Consider the following 13,694-nt stretch of genomic DNA (forward strand, 5'->3'; position numbering starts at 1 on the left):
AACGTTACTTCTCTAATGTTCGGTGTGTTTGTCATTATTTTTGTTTTTTCCAAGTTCATCTTAAGGCCTCCAAAGCTTGAAATAGTTGCGTCATCATGGTGTGTAGTTCTTCGAAACTTGTAGCGAATATTACTATGTCATCAGCGTATCTGAAATGACCCAGTTTTCTTCCATTAACATTTATTCCTTTATCTGTCCAGTTAATGTCTTTAAACACGTCTTCCAGTCCAAGTGTGAATAGCTTTGGTGAGATAACATCTCCCTGGCGAACTCCTCTGTTGATTGGTATAGCTATGGTTTTCGCATCTATTTGTATTTTCATTGCAACTTTCTTGTAAATATTTATTATGTATCAGCATTCTGTATCGGGAGTCTATCTTGCAGTTGTTCATAGCTTTCTTTATTGTCCAAAGTTCTATGGAGTCGAATGCCGTCATAATCAACGAAGCCAATGTATAAGATCAAGTGATATTCATTGGCTTGCTCTTTTAGCGTTCTGACTGTAAGAAGATGATCCCCTGTACTGTAACCTTTTCGGAATCCTGCCTGCTCTACCGGTTGATAGCTATCGGGCTTCGACGTTAACCTGTTAGTTATTACTCTCATAAACAGTTTGTACATTTGGGACAGCAGGGAGATTGGCCTATAGTTCTTCAGATCTCCCCTGTCTCCTTTTTTGAAGAGAAGTATTGTCAAACTTTCATTCCAATCATCTGGGACTTCTCCTCTGTGAAGACATTCGTTGAAAACATTTTTAAATTCTTCAAAAATAATTTCCCTCCCCTTCTTCAACATTTCTACAACTATTCCATCTAGGTCTTGAGCCTTATTGTTCGTTAGTTGTGCCATAGCTTGTTTTATTTTGAAGGATTCTATGTCAGGGAGTATTTCTGAGTTGACATTCGTTATCTTTCTCTTAAGATCTTCCTTTGCAGTGTTATCTGGGTTCTTATTTGAGGAATTTAATAACGGTAAAATGTTTGAGTAACTTTTTTTTCTTTTCTCTTATTTCTTTTCCATCTTTGTTCTTCAATGAGATTATTGCAGGTCTTCATAAGTTTGATCTTAAGCATTTCAGGCTTCGGTTATTTTCTATTATTTTTTCTACCTTGTTTTCATTGTAGATCCTTAAATCTTCCTTTACTCCCTTCTTCATTTGTTTATTCAATTCTTTAAAACCATCGGTGTTTTGCTTTCCTTCGTTTAGAAATGTGCGTCTCTTTTCCATCAATCGTTTTGTTCCATCACTTATTCTGTCTTCTTTATTTTTCGTTTTCTTTGCATTTTCGTTGCTTTTTTTATTAATTGTGTTTATGATGGAATATTATTGTTAATAATGTTCTACAAATTCTTTTCTTAAGTCTTCTCTGTCGCATTTTAGTTTGATCTATCTGATAACAATAATTATGTGGCCTGTTTCTACTGGTTTTCGTCTGTTTAACAAGAATCATTGCTCTTAAAAGGCGATGATCGCTGCCAGTTGTGAATCGATTGAGAGCAGTTATATCTTCAAAAATGTCTTTGTTCCCACACAAGAAGTAATCGATCTCGTTTTTCGTCTTTTTATCGGGAGATATCCACGTCCATTTTCGGTTTGCTGGTTTCTTGAAATGTGTGCATGGCATATAAATTTTATTGTCCTAAGAAGTTTGGGCCTTTAAGAAGGCCCTGTGCATCCGTATTTTAGTTTCAGTATTTTGTTCTTTGTTACCTAATTTTGCGTTGAAATCTCTTATAATGGTGGTATACTTTGTATCATTTTCTTCTAATGCTGTTATCAAATCTTCGTAGAACATTTCAACTATCTCTTCCTGATGTGTTGTTATGGGAGCATACACTTGTATAACCTTGATCTTGGTTTTATTATCTAGGTCTATTGTAATATAAGCTACTCTATCAGAAACGCTTTTATATGTAGAAATGTATGGTGAGAGATACTTTTTGACAAGAAATCCTACTCCACCATTAATGTTTCGTCTATTTTCTCTGTATAGTATAGGCGATTTCCAGAGTTTAGATGCATGCATTGTTCGCCTATTTTTTTCGTTCACTTCTGACAGTTCTGCAATATCCCACTTTATCTTGGATAGTTCTTCTTCTAATTCTTAGACTTTTCATCTTTAGCCATCGATTGGATGTTGTATGTGGCTAGTAGTAACTGTTTTTGTTTGTACGTATCTATTTTGGCGCGTTTTGTTGAGCTTGTGCCTCTCCAGAATCCGTGAGGCTGACCGGTTTTTTGGTGTGGGATTCTGAGCTGCTAGCTCTACCCACCTGGGGTATCGTCCCATTTTGTTTCAAGTTCAACATGTCGTGTTTTAAGGGGTATTTTGGCATTAAAACATCACGCTTTCCGGACGGGTTGGTGAGTGTTCGTAGTCTCACAGCCAGTTAAATCAGTATTTGATTTTCGCCTGCGACTTAGTAGTACCGCACCTGTCAGGAATTGTATTTCTTAGCTACGGGCTACTAATGATACAGCTGCTGACCTGTGTCATTACATATTATATGGCCTGTGACATCATCGTCGGCATATCTAATATTAAATAAGATGTGCTCGAATATATGAGTTTTACAAATAAAAGGCAGATATCCAACACAGTTCTTTAAAACTTTGCCCAAATACTTTCGCTCTCAAAGCATCTTCAGGGCCATATCGTCAAAAAATAGTAGGCTATCCAGCACATTCAAGAATGTCATAAATATTTACATACAATTATGCAAATACCAGACACTAGACAAAAGGACAAACAGTTTAAAATAATTATTCTGGAGGATACATTATTGGCCATGGCAGCTTCTGTCTCCTGCCATCTCCTGATATCTAATATTCTGTGTCCAATTTTGGTTTCTAAATTTTGGGATAGTTGTTTCCGTTTCTTTGCGGCGATCTCTTTTAATTTCTTGTGCAGTTGAAATGAATCGTGTTTTTTTTATAGTATTCAATTTCATTACATTCTTTACTATGAAATCGTGTTTTCGCATATCTTATCTTCTGCCTAATTATTGCGTGGATCCTCTTGTATTTATTGTTTAGACTAGGGTACTAACGATTTTCCCATGACACTCGGTGATACAGTTATCTAACAACTGATTTTGATAAATTTTGTAATAACAATATGTAGTAAAGAAAATGTGCAAAAATAAACAATATATAAACAATACAAGATCGCTATTTGATTTTAAATACTAAATAGCCCAAGGAAATAAGCTTTTTTTGTGACACTCGTCCGGCCAGGCAATCGACAGTTGTTTTGAGTAGTATGGATCTCTATAACAAGAACCTATATATTTCCTGATATCAGCAAAAAGTAAAGCGTTTAAAACAAATTTATTTTAAGCACCACAAGACCCAAGACACAAGTTTATTTTAAAAAAAGTTATTAACATTATTGGTTTATAAAAAACCAAAATGTTTAACTAATTTTACATCTTTCTAAGCAACAAATAAGGATAGGAACGTTTAGAAAACGCCATTTTGAAGGTTTTTATATGACTTATAAGTTTCTTCTCTTCTCAAATTTGTTTCAAACGCTTTACTTTTTGCTGATAGACGAAAAAAAAAACGAAAATTCACCGTTTTTTGACTTTAATTCGTTAATAAATAATTAAGTCCAAAAAATCGACGGCAGGAAACATATAGATTTTTGTTACAGAGGTTCATACTACTCAAAACAACTGTCGTTTGCCTGGCCAGTTCAGTGTCACAAACAGGGTACATGTTTGCTTATTTCCCTGGTCTAAAAGGTAAAAACCGGTAAACTACATATATGAAAAAGTGACACTATTTTTCCTAAAAAATCATAGAGAAACTTTTAAAATGAGAGTTTTGTAAAAATATTTTTGTTAATTTGTTATTGCAAAAATAGCTTCAAAAGTAGATTTTTCGAAAATTATTAATAACTTTTTAAAAATGCACAAAAAACTTTAATTTCACGTGATAATGGGAACCATATCACAAATATTAAATTTTAAAAATTTCAAGAAGTTTCACTTAATAGTTATTGCAAAATTGAAATTGTTTATCCCAGAAAATTTTTATTTACGTTATTATACGTAAACAAACGGATCTACATGAATTACAATTTTACCAAATTGAGGAAAAAAGCTTATTTTGTCAATTTATATCATTTAACGATTAAAAAGTGGTTAAAGTTCCAAATAAAGGTATTTATTATTCAAACACTACACCAAGTAGTACTTTTCTAAATGTCGCTGATCAGGATGAATTATAAATATTGAAACATAAACTAAGGTTGAGTTATTTAGACATAAAACGTGCCATTTGACTAAGCTTGGCTTAATAAAATGTTGCTGTGGAAAAAAATGTCTTCTTTTACTGACTTGCTTCTTATCCATAGTTATGCCTTTGTGCCGAGTTTGGTAACAATATATATAGTACAATTATTATCAAAAAATTAAAAAAATTCCACTTTAACACACTATCTTTTTCAAAGCAACATTTTATTAAAGCATATTTAGTAAAATTTTGGCATTTTTGCCCAAATAACCTAACCTAAATAGAATTCTAACTAAGACAGGTTCTAACTAATTCCATTAGTTAGAACCTGTCCTGAATAATAAATATATAAAGTAAAATATTGTGTATATAACGTTATTTTCAAACGGCATAGCGGCCTTACGGAACAATCCCATCACGAATACCCACATAATACTTTAGGGGCTATTTTAAGACGCTGGAAACGTTTCAGACCCCCCACCAAAAATTTCAGGGGCGTCCAAGGCGGGAGACGTCCGCACAGCCATTCTTCGCTCGCAATTTGCAAACGACCGACGTCTTGGTAGAGATATCGGGGATGATGACTTGAACTTCTGCTAACTGAGCCCGTGGAAGGCAAACGAAACCCAAAAGAGACTAGCAGATTTCTAGTAGACTCTTTTTACGCGTTGTGATTTTTGTGTTTTTTGTGATTTTCTTAATTTTTCTTCGAATTGTGTGATTTTGTGGTGAAACGATGAATCGACAACAACAGCAAGTTTCCCAGACTCAACAAAGTCAGAGTCAAATGCAACAGAGTCAAACCCAGCACACCCAAAGGGTGACTCGGACAGAACAGCATGTCACCCGGCAAGTTACCGGACATATATCAGGTCAGAATCTTTTATATTATTTTCTGGCTTTTTGAGCATATTTTAATGATCCATCGCTTGCCTTTCATCCATAGTTCATTGTCAGCATTTCCGATAACCACCCTTAGAGCGAGAATTTGCTATCAAAGATAATTAATCGCACGTTTTATGTTTAAATCTTGAAATCAAAGTTTTGTAATAGATTTATTCAAATTTATACTTTTAAATACAAAAATATGAAGTATATAAAAAGTAGTATAAAAAAATAAGGCCTACTGTCAGACAAATGTATCATACCTTCTAACTTACCTACTAATTTAAGTTCTTGTACATATGATAGCTAATACTAACGTATCTCATGCCTGTTGTACTTATATTTAATTATAAAAAAGCCAAAAGAAGCAAAAAAAAATTAAACTAACTTTTACTTTTTTACAAAAATTGAATTCTACGAGATTTGAATGACTCTTAACAATACCACCTTTTATTCAAGTCGTATTCAATAAAAATTTTTGTTAGCAAAATATTACACATATTAATTTCTTGATAAGTTACATATACAAGGTGGAAACCACTTACGGAATAAAATTAATTTCTGTCCGCACTTTAAAAAATTATAAAAACGGCGTGACTCTCCTTCTTCTTCACTGGCTTTACAACTCGGGGTGAGTCTTCGCCGCATCCACTATCGTCCTCCGTCCTCTACGATCTTATATATATATATATATATATATATATATATATATATATATATATATATATATATAATGGCTATACACCCATACACCCCAGTGTGGGGTTAAACCGCAAATGCGTTCTAGATCCTATTTCTTAAGTGGATCAGTCTTTTTTGTTTATCTTATCTTCTTGACAATATCTCTCCATTTTTTCCTGTCTCTAGTTCTTCCTCTCCATTCTCTGACCTCTGCCCTTTGGAGGTCTTCTTCAACTTCTTGCAGCCACCTTGATCTCGGTCTTCCCATTCTCTTTCTTTCTCCTGGATTCCATTCTATCATTGCGTATGTCACTGCCTCATCGCCTGCTCGCCAAATGTGACCTAACCATCTAACTCTGCATTGCTTTATTTTAGTTACGATGTCTTCCTTAAGTTCTTCCTTAATTTCTGCATTTGTTCTGCTTCTATATTCATTTTGCTCTGTTCTGATTCTGTTTCTCCTGCATATAATAATATTGGCCTAATTATGGTGTTATAAATGCTCATCTTGCGCTTCTATTTCCCATTGTTGTACCCCAATTCTAGATAAATCGGCTTCAACATCATCCTTCCATCTTTTTCTCGGTCGGCCTACTTATCTTTTACCACCTGGTCTTTCAAAAAACACTGTCTTTAACCCTCTGTCATTCTCTGATCGTACAACGTAACCTGCCCATCTTATTCAGTTTGCCTTGATATGTCTGTTTTCAGTTCCATACAGAGTCACCAATTCAGCATTGCGGCGTCTTCTCCAATCCCCTGTGAATTCATCTCTTTGAGGGTCAAATATTATTCTGAGACTCGTTGACTTTTATATATAAATATGCACGTTTAAATCATAAATTTAAATGTACACAGTGACTCATGCAAGCCTAGCTTAGTCCATAAGCTCTATTTTTAATGGAACACCCTGTATACTTTTATATTTTTTAAAACGCTGGGACACGTCTAAATATAAATTTAAATGTACAGGGTGATTCGCGCAAGTCTATCGTAGTCTATCATCTTTAATTTTAATGGAACACACTGTATATTTTTTATTTTTAAAAGCTCCTTAACCACCCTATCTTAACAAACTATATTATGTAGGGTCTGTTATGAATAACACAAGCTGAAGTTTTAAATTATGCATAATTTTTATCAAGACATAATACATCAAATTTTGAAATTAATAATTTATCACACTTTATATAATAAATTTTTTCTTAATTTAGCTAAACACAACATCAATTTTTGGAACTAAGTATCAATATATTGCGTTTTGCATTTAATTTCTTGACGAAAATTATACATAATCTCAAAATTTCACCTTGTATTATATATAACAGACCCTACATAATATAGTTTGTTAGGATCAGCTTATTAACGAACTTTTAAAATATCAAAAAATATACAGGGTGTTCCATTAAAAATAAAGATGATGGACTATGCTAGACTTGCGTGAATCACCTTGTACATTTTAATTTATGTTTAAAAAGCGCCCATTTGAATTTAAAATTGGTTTCTATACTGCATAATTTCAAAATTTCACCCTGTAATATTCATAATAGACCCCTATAATCTAGTTAGTTGAGATCAGGTTGTTAGGAGTTTTTTAAAAATATACAGGGTGTTCCATTAAAAAATGACAACTACCAAAAATCAATACTACTTTTCCTCATTTCTATATTGAATAATATACCCTGTTGTAGCCGTTTTGAGTCGACTGCTGAACATAGGCCTCCAGTAAATAATTCCATTGCATCCGAACTTAAGCACCGTAAATTGTGTGCTGGATGGACTTGATATTGTCTGAATATCTTCTACCAAAGACAACAAATAGGTCTAGTCTACTACAAATTCTAGGTCTCCATTTTTTACACTTTGTAAAATTACATATAATTTTATCTGTATTCTAATTGTCAAAGAAATAATTTTTCAATAACAATAGTCGTTATAAATGAAATTACTTCTGTGATGGGTTATATTTTTCAACTCTCATTACTAATGAAACTAATATTTAATCTCTAAACAACATAAACAAGAAGTGGCACGCAAATATTAATTGAATGGTAAGGTTGTTAGTCATTTAATATAATAATCTATATTTTATCTCTACTGCTACAATCTATTGAAGTTTGCACATTACAAAAGACAACAGCGATTATCTGTAGTATTTTTTATTTGTTGTAATATTTGATAACTACTTTATCTTGTGTAAAATTTTTCGCTGAATACCAATATGTAGGTCCCCGATCTCAAAGAGTGGTACCAATTTTTATAAATAATTTTTTTATAAATAAATTTTGTAATTTGAATATTTACAACTGTTTTCATCGTAAAGTACGTTAAGTACATTAAGAATGTTATATATGTTATATATAAAAATATAGTTTATTTATTTATTAAAAATTTTAAGTCGAGAAATCGAAGATTTAGCCTAACTTTTAGTCCTCATAATTTTTTACATGGTGCATATTTTTCTAAAAGTTTCTAAATTTTTCCGTTACCTATTTTAGCATTAAAATCTCCCATGACTATAAGGAGTTCATGTCTCGGTATAAACTTGAGTTATAGGAACAAAGATAAACTACACGTACATGAACTGATATGAAGATATATGAAATATAGATAAACTTCAAAACATTGACAAACAATGAAGACATTGATGTATATTGTTTCCGTAATTCTGAAATTTTTTTTTTCTGCTTCTAGTTTCTGCTTCGGTAACCTCTTCGGTAACGTAATACGTAAAGCTGCATCCTTCGTGTACGAGAACTTTTTATTAAATAAAAAATAAACAGTCGTAAATGTCAGGTTTGCCAGCTTTCTATTTGCCACAGTGACTTAAATATAATGATCTCTTAATGTTTTTGGGTAGTGCTAAATAGCCTTACGAATATAAGGTATTTACTTAACGTACAAAACATAAAAGCGTTACGCACAAAAGATCTCTTTAGATCTTTGGGTGATGGAAGGGATGCTAGATAGTCTTAGAGCCACTTATTACAACTAAGTCTTAAGAAAAAATCGTAGGTGACTAATTATAATAGATATGTGCTTTCTGAGGCTGCTTGTTCAATTGGAATCCATCTTTGGTTTAAAAAAACTGTATATATCTACAAATAATTACCACTACAATTAGGGCAAATCATACCGTTGCTTCACCTACCGATGTATACTCTGCTTAAGGATTTCTTGTAACTGTTGCTCGAAGAATTCTCTTGCGACATTTTGTACTTCTACATACGACTGAAAATAATTACCTTTTAACGCCTTTTTTAGTGGCCCAAAGATGTGAAAGTCGCAAGGCGATAAATCGGGACTATAGGGTGGATGCTCTAATATCATCCATGTCTTTCATTGTAAATTTTCTTTCACTACTTTGGCAACATGAGGCCGAGGATTATCTTGCAGAAGAATGACACGACATAAGAGCTTCCCTAGACGTTTTCGTCTTATTGCTTGATGGAGCTTATTAAAAGTTATATTATACATGCTTACGTTGGTATGCACACTAGGTTCTGTAAACACAATACTTAAAATCGCAGTCAAATACATGAACTGACCAGTCTGACATTTACAAACATAACTAACGTTGCAGAACGTCAGTTGAGTGATTACAATAGTTTTTAAGGCTAATCTGACAGATAAGTTTCAATTAAACAAGCATATATTAAAATCCTGGATATAATACTTAATATGTAACTTTTGAAACAAAATTAATAAAAATCTATAAAAAAAATAATGTATACAGTGGTTTTGTAGACTGTAGATAAACTTGTAAACTTCGACTGAAAGATCTACAAATCTAAGAAAACCCATTATCCATTTTGGAACCACGTTTTTTATATTGTTAACTTTCAGAATCTGCTGTTGCTCTGTCCACATTGCTTAGTTTACAGAGATGATATCTGAGAAAGCAGTGTCCAGTGAAAACATATGTTAATAATTTATGATTTAGTACTTATTTGTGTGTAGCGATCAGAAAATTGTAATGACAATAGTTGTAATTGGTTGGAAACATGAGGAAGAGGCCTATGTTCAGCAGTGGACTCTTGAGGCTGGATCATGATAACACTGGCACCCATAACAAAGTTACTTTGTTTAGCTAATTGCTGTTGCAAGCTGTTATGGACTAACAAGTTATATGTGTTCAGTTAACAACAAGGATTAACTTTTTATATATATTTCGCTTCCCAGTCAAATTTAGTTTCTCCGCTACTGACTGGCAAAAGTACAAAATTGCATGACTCTGCTATTGGTCCAGCCAACCGTTTCCGTTTTAAAAATAACTTGCGAAAAATGTTTTCTCGGTTAGAATTACCTCATTTCCACTGACTAACGCCATGAGTTTTGATTTCGACATGCGCTGTAGTAACAAGTGCCAATAAAATTTTGCAGCTCAAAAACCAACAAATGAAGATATTTACAGATAATAAATAAATAATTAACTTATTATTTATTTTTAACTTGAAACTTTTCCTTCGAGAGTTGTTGCACAGACAGACATCGACACGATTTCATTAATAACATTGTCTTCTCATGGTCTTGTCATGGTATTTAAATCCTCTGATGAACTACTAAAGTGATTTTTTTCCTTCTTTAAATTATGTAAAATAACTTCTCGTTGGTGGTCTGTGCTGTCCATAATATATTCACAATTCGACGATAACACTGGTTCTTAAATTATTTTACCAACTGTTTATCGTTATTACTTTTTAAGTACAGGTCTTAAATCCGTATAGCAGAACTGACCAAATACAAGCTTTAAGAATTCTTTTGTGAAAATTCATAAAGATATTTCTATTGCATAATATCATTATCCAAGACGTGAAGGCCTTGCGAGATATCTCAATTCCGAAAAGACTGTCCTAGTCAGAGTCATTCGTTGATCTGAAATGTAAACAATGATCTGAAAATCTTCAAGCTTTCAACTAATATTGTTTCATTGTTGGCAATTTCTTTAGTACCTATTCTGAATATATTTTAAACATTGACGATAGCATACATCCCGTCCTCGTACGTGTTTTATTTGAATTTTTCTAGTATAGTTATGGTCCACTTGTACTGTCGTGGTTTGGTGGTCCTAGAGTAGTTTTAAGAGAATGAGATCAAAGTTGCCAGTTAGAATGAGATCATCATCATCATTCAATCTTCGCTTATCCACTGCTGGACATAGATCTCCCTCATAATTTTCCATTTATTTCGATCTTGTGCCTCTTGCATCCAATTCCTATGACAACGTTTTAGATCGTCAGTCCAACGTGTTGGTGGACGACCTCTACTTCGGTAGGCATCATCTCTTGGTCTCCATTCCAGTATCCGCTTTGTCCATCTATTGTCTGTCATTCGAGCCACGTGACCTGCCCAGTTCCATTTTAGTATTGCTACTCTCTCTACTGCATCAGCCACTCCTGTTCTTTGTCGTAGCTGGCGATTTGGGATCTTGTCTCGTAGTGAAACGCCCAACATAGCACGCTCCATCGCCCTTTGACACACACGGATCTTTTGAACTAATGAGATCATAAGTTCAGCTAATTCCATATATTCAAAAAAAAGTCATGCTTAAGGCGATCATATGCCTTTTCGAAGTCCACAAAGCATACTAACGCGTTTTTCGGAACTTACAGTTTTTTTGCACAAATATAGCAAGCAAAACAAATCCTCTCGAATTGCCAATTTGTTTCGGAATTCAAACTATTCAGTACAATTTGAAATCAGAGGTAGAGCATGCGATAAGAAATGTAAAAACTAATAGAAAAACTACTACTAGAAAATCTGTTGGCTAAGATGAAATAGAGATTGTGTTGTTAAAAATAATAGACGAAGGAAATATAAGTGATTCCCCTAGACTGTCTTCGACCAAAATGTATCGCAATTCCCCAAAAAATGTAAAACTTAGAATATCGTTTAATTAACCTAATGAGCCACTTCTTTAAGAATATTTCACAACAAAATCAGACACAAACCAGGAGCTATTTTTGGCCAGTACTGTTGTATTGTAGAAGCACGGGCACTAAAATAAGTAACGATAAACCGAATTGAAGCATTAGAAACGTGGATAAATACGAGAATGTTAAAGATTCTTTGGACATAATTAGTATAATCTATTATTAATTAGCATTGAGAAGAGTCAAGTATAGATAGTTACTAAAGACTGCTACATGCAGGAAAATATCTTATTTGTGGCATATATTGAGAGGAGATAGATATAAAATACTGCAGCTGATCTTACAAAAAAATGAAGGTCGAATAGGTGTAGGCAGAAATCAAGCTTCTTGGTTGAAAACCCTTTGAGATACAGAAATTATTCAATGTTTTATAGACATTTAAAATTGAAGTAGCCAATAATACCTAATAATATAAATTATTGCCTTGTGAAAATTGATTTTGGCTCTTGATCAAAAATGTGGAAAATGTTAATTCCAAATATTTACTTTACGGGAAATTTAAGATTAGAAATTCAGCCGAAATTCCAACGGATAATCGATTATCAAAAATAACACGTGACTGTGATAATTAAAAGCGTATGAATCATTCATAATTTGATACACTTTGCCAGTAATAACTCTTGGATGTCGTTCAAAATTAGTTGGAGCAAAAGGAAAATTAAAAAATGGAAACTAAATAAAAAAAAGGAAGTAACGCGAGATGCTACCAACTACAGTGAATAATTAACACGAAAAAATTTTACGAAATGAAGTTCATTATCAGAATTCTTTATTTTTATCTTCATAATGATCAAATAATATCTTGTTCTTCTCGTTTTTGCAGCATTGAGCCGTAACACTTCTTTATCTTTGTCTTTTTAGCATTTTTACACTTTAGTACTTAACACTTTAGCATAATTTCTTGTGACTATTTCTTATCACTTGTGACTTACCTCTTTATTCGAAGGTACTGGTATTGTTACTGATCATCATGATCGTACCATACACTAGTCAAATACTTCCCTTATGCTCGTTGGTATGTAAATTATACTTACATCTCATAAGACTACCAATTTTATATTTGCAAGCACATTTCTAGTTTTTCTCAATTTATTCACTCTTGTAGTCCTTTGAGGCTTTGTTGTGTTTACCTCCTCTACATCTTATTACAGAGTACGAAGTCATAATGACAGCCTATCATCTCAACTGTTTTGAACACTATTCGGGAATGACTGGTCAGATGGGCCATTGTGACATTTTGAGAGAGGCCATTGAGTGTTGTCCTGTGGTCTCGATGGTACAGGACAGCATGGCCCCTTATTTTGAGTTCTCATCCTCCTTCTTGGTTAAGTTTCCTCACCGGGATTGGTGGATGGAACACAAACCTGCACTGCTTTGTGGGAGTGGCCTCGCCTGGTTCCCAGATAGGTCCAGAATGGACAAGCGCTGGAATATATAGTAGCGCAGGAGGATTTGAGTCTTGCCATGCTCTCGGCTGCCATGCATCAGTCTTTCAGACCGAGATCTTTGCTATCCTGGTATATACTCAGAAGATAATAGATAAGGCTTACTAAAGTAGAACCATCTCTAACTTCTCCGATAGTCAAGCAGCGCTAAGGGCTTTGGAAGCGCTCAAAGTTAGCTAGAAGTTAAGTGCAAGAGAGCACTGGCTGATGCTACGCTTACTAATAGAGTCAACTTGATATGGATACCGGGACACAACTGGTGTGGAAAGAAACAGACGGGCTGACACCCTGGCAATATAGAGCTCATTGCCTCTGCCTGTGGTAACCGAACCTGTGATTGAAGTGCCCTTCAGTACTAGTCGAGGTAGTCTCAAGGTATGAGATCTCCACATAGTGGGGCCATCCATAAGTCTAACAGCTCAACTTCTTCTTCTAGACCATGGACGATGCTCTCTGGTTGTGAGAATGCTTACCAGCCACTATAGTCGCACATCTGGGAGGAGTAAAACC

General features: G+C 33.9%; 1 protein-coding gene across 1 annotated transcript in view; it reads left to right on the forward strand.

Moving 5' to 3' along the window:
* Positions 1 to 13,694, forward strand: part of LOC140451278 (uncharacterized) — an 862,244-nt gene that overhangs the window by 650,446 nt on the left and 198,104 nt on the right.

This window comes from Diabrotica undecimpunctata, chromosome 9 (assembly GCF_040954645.1).
Source record: "Diabrotica undecimpunctata isolate CICGRU chromosome 9, icDiaUnde3, whole genome shotgun sequence".
Lineage (NCBI taxonomy): Eukaryota > Metazoa > Arthropoda > Insecta > Coleoptera > Chrysomelidae > Diabrotica > Diabrotica undecimpunctata.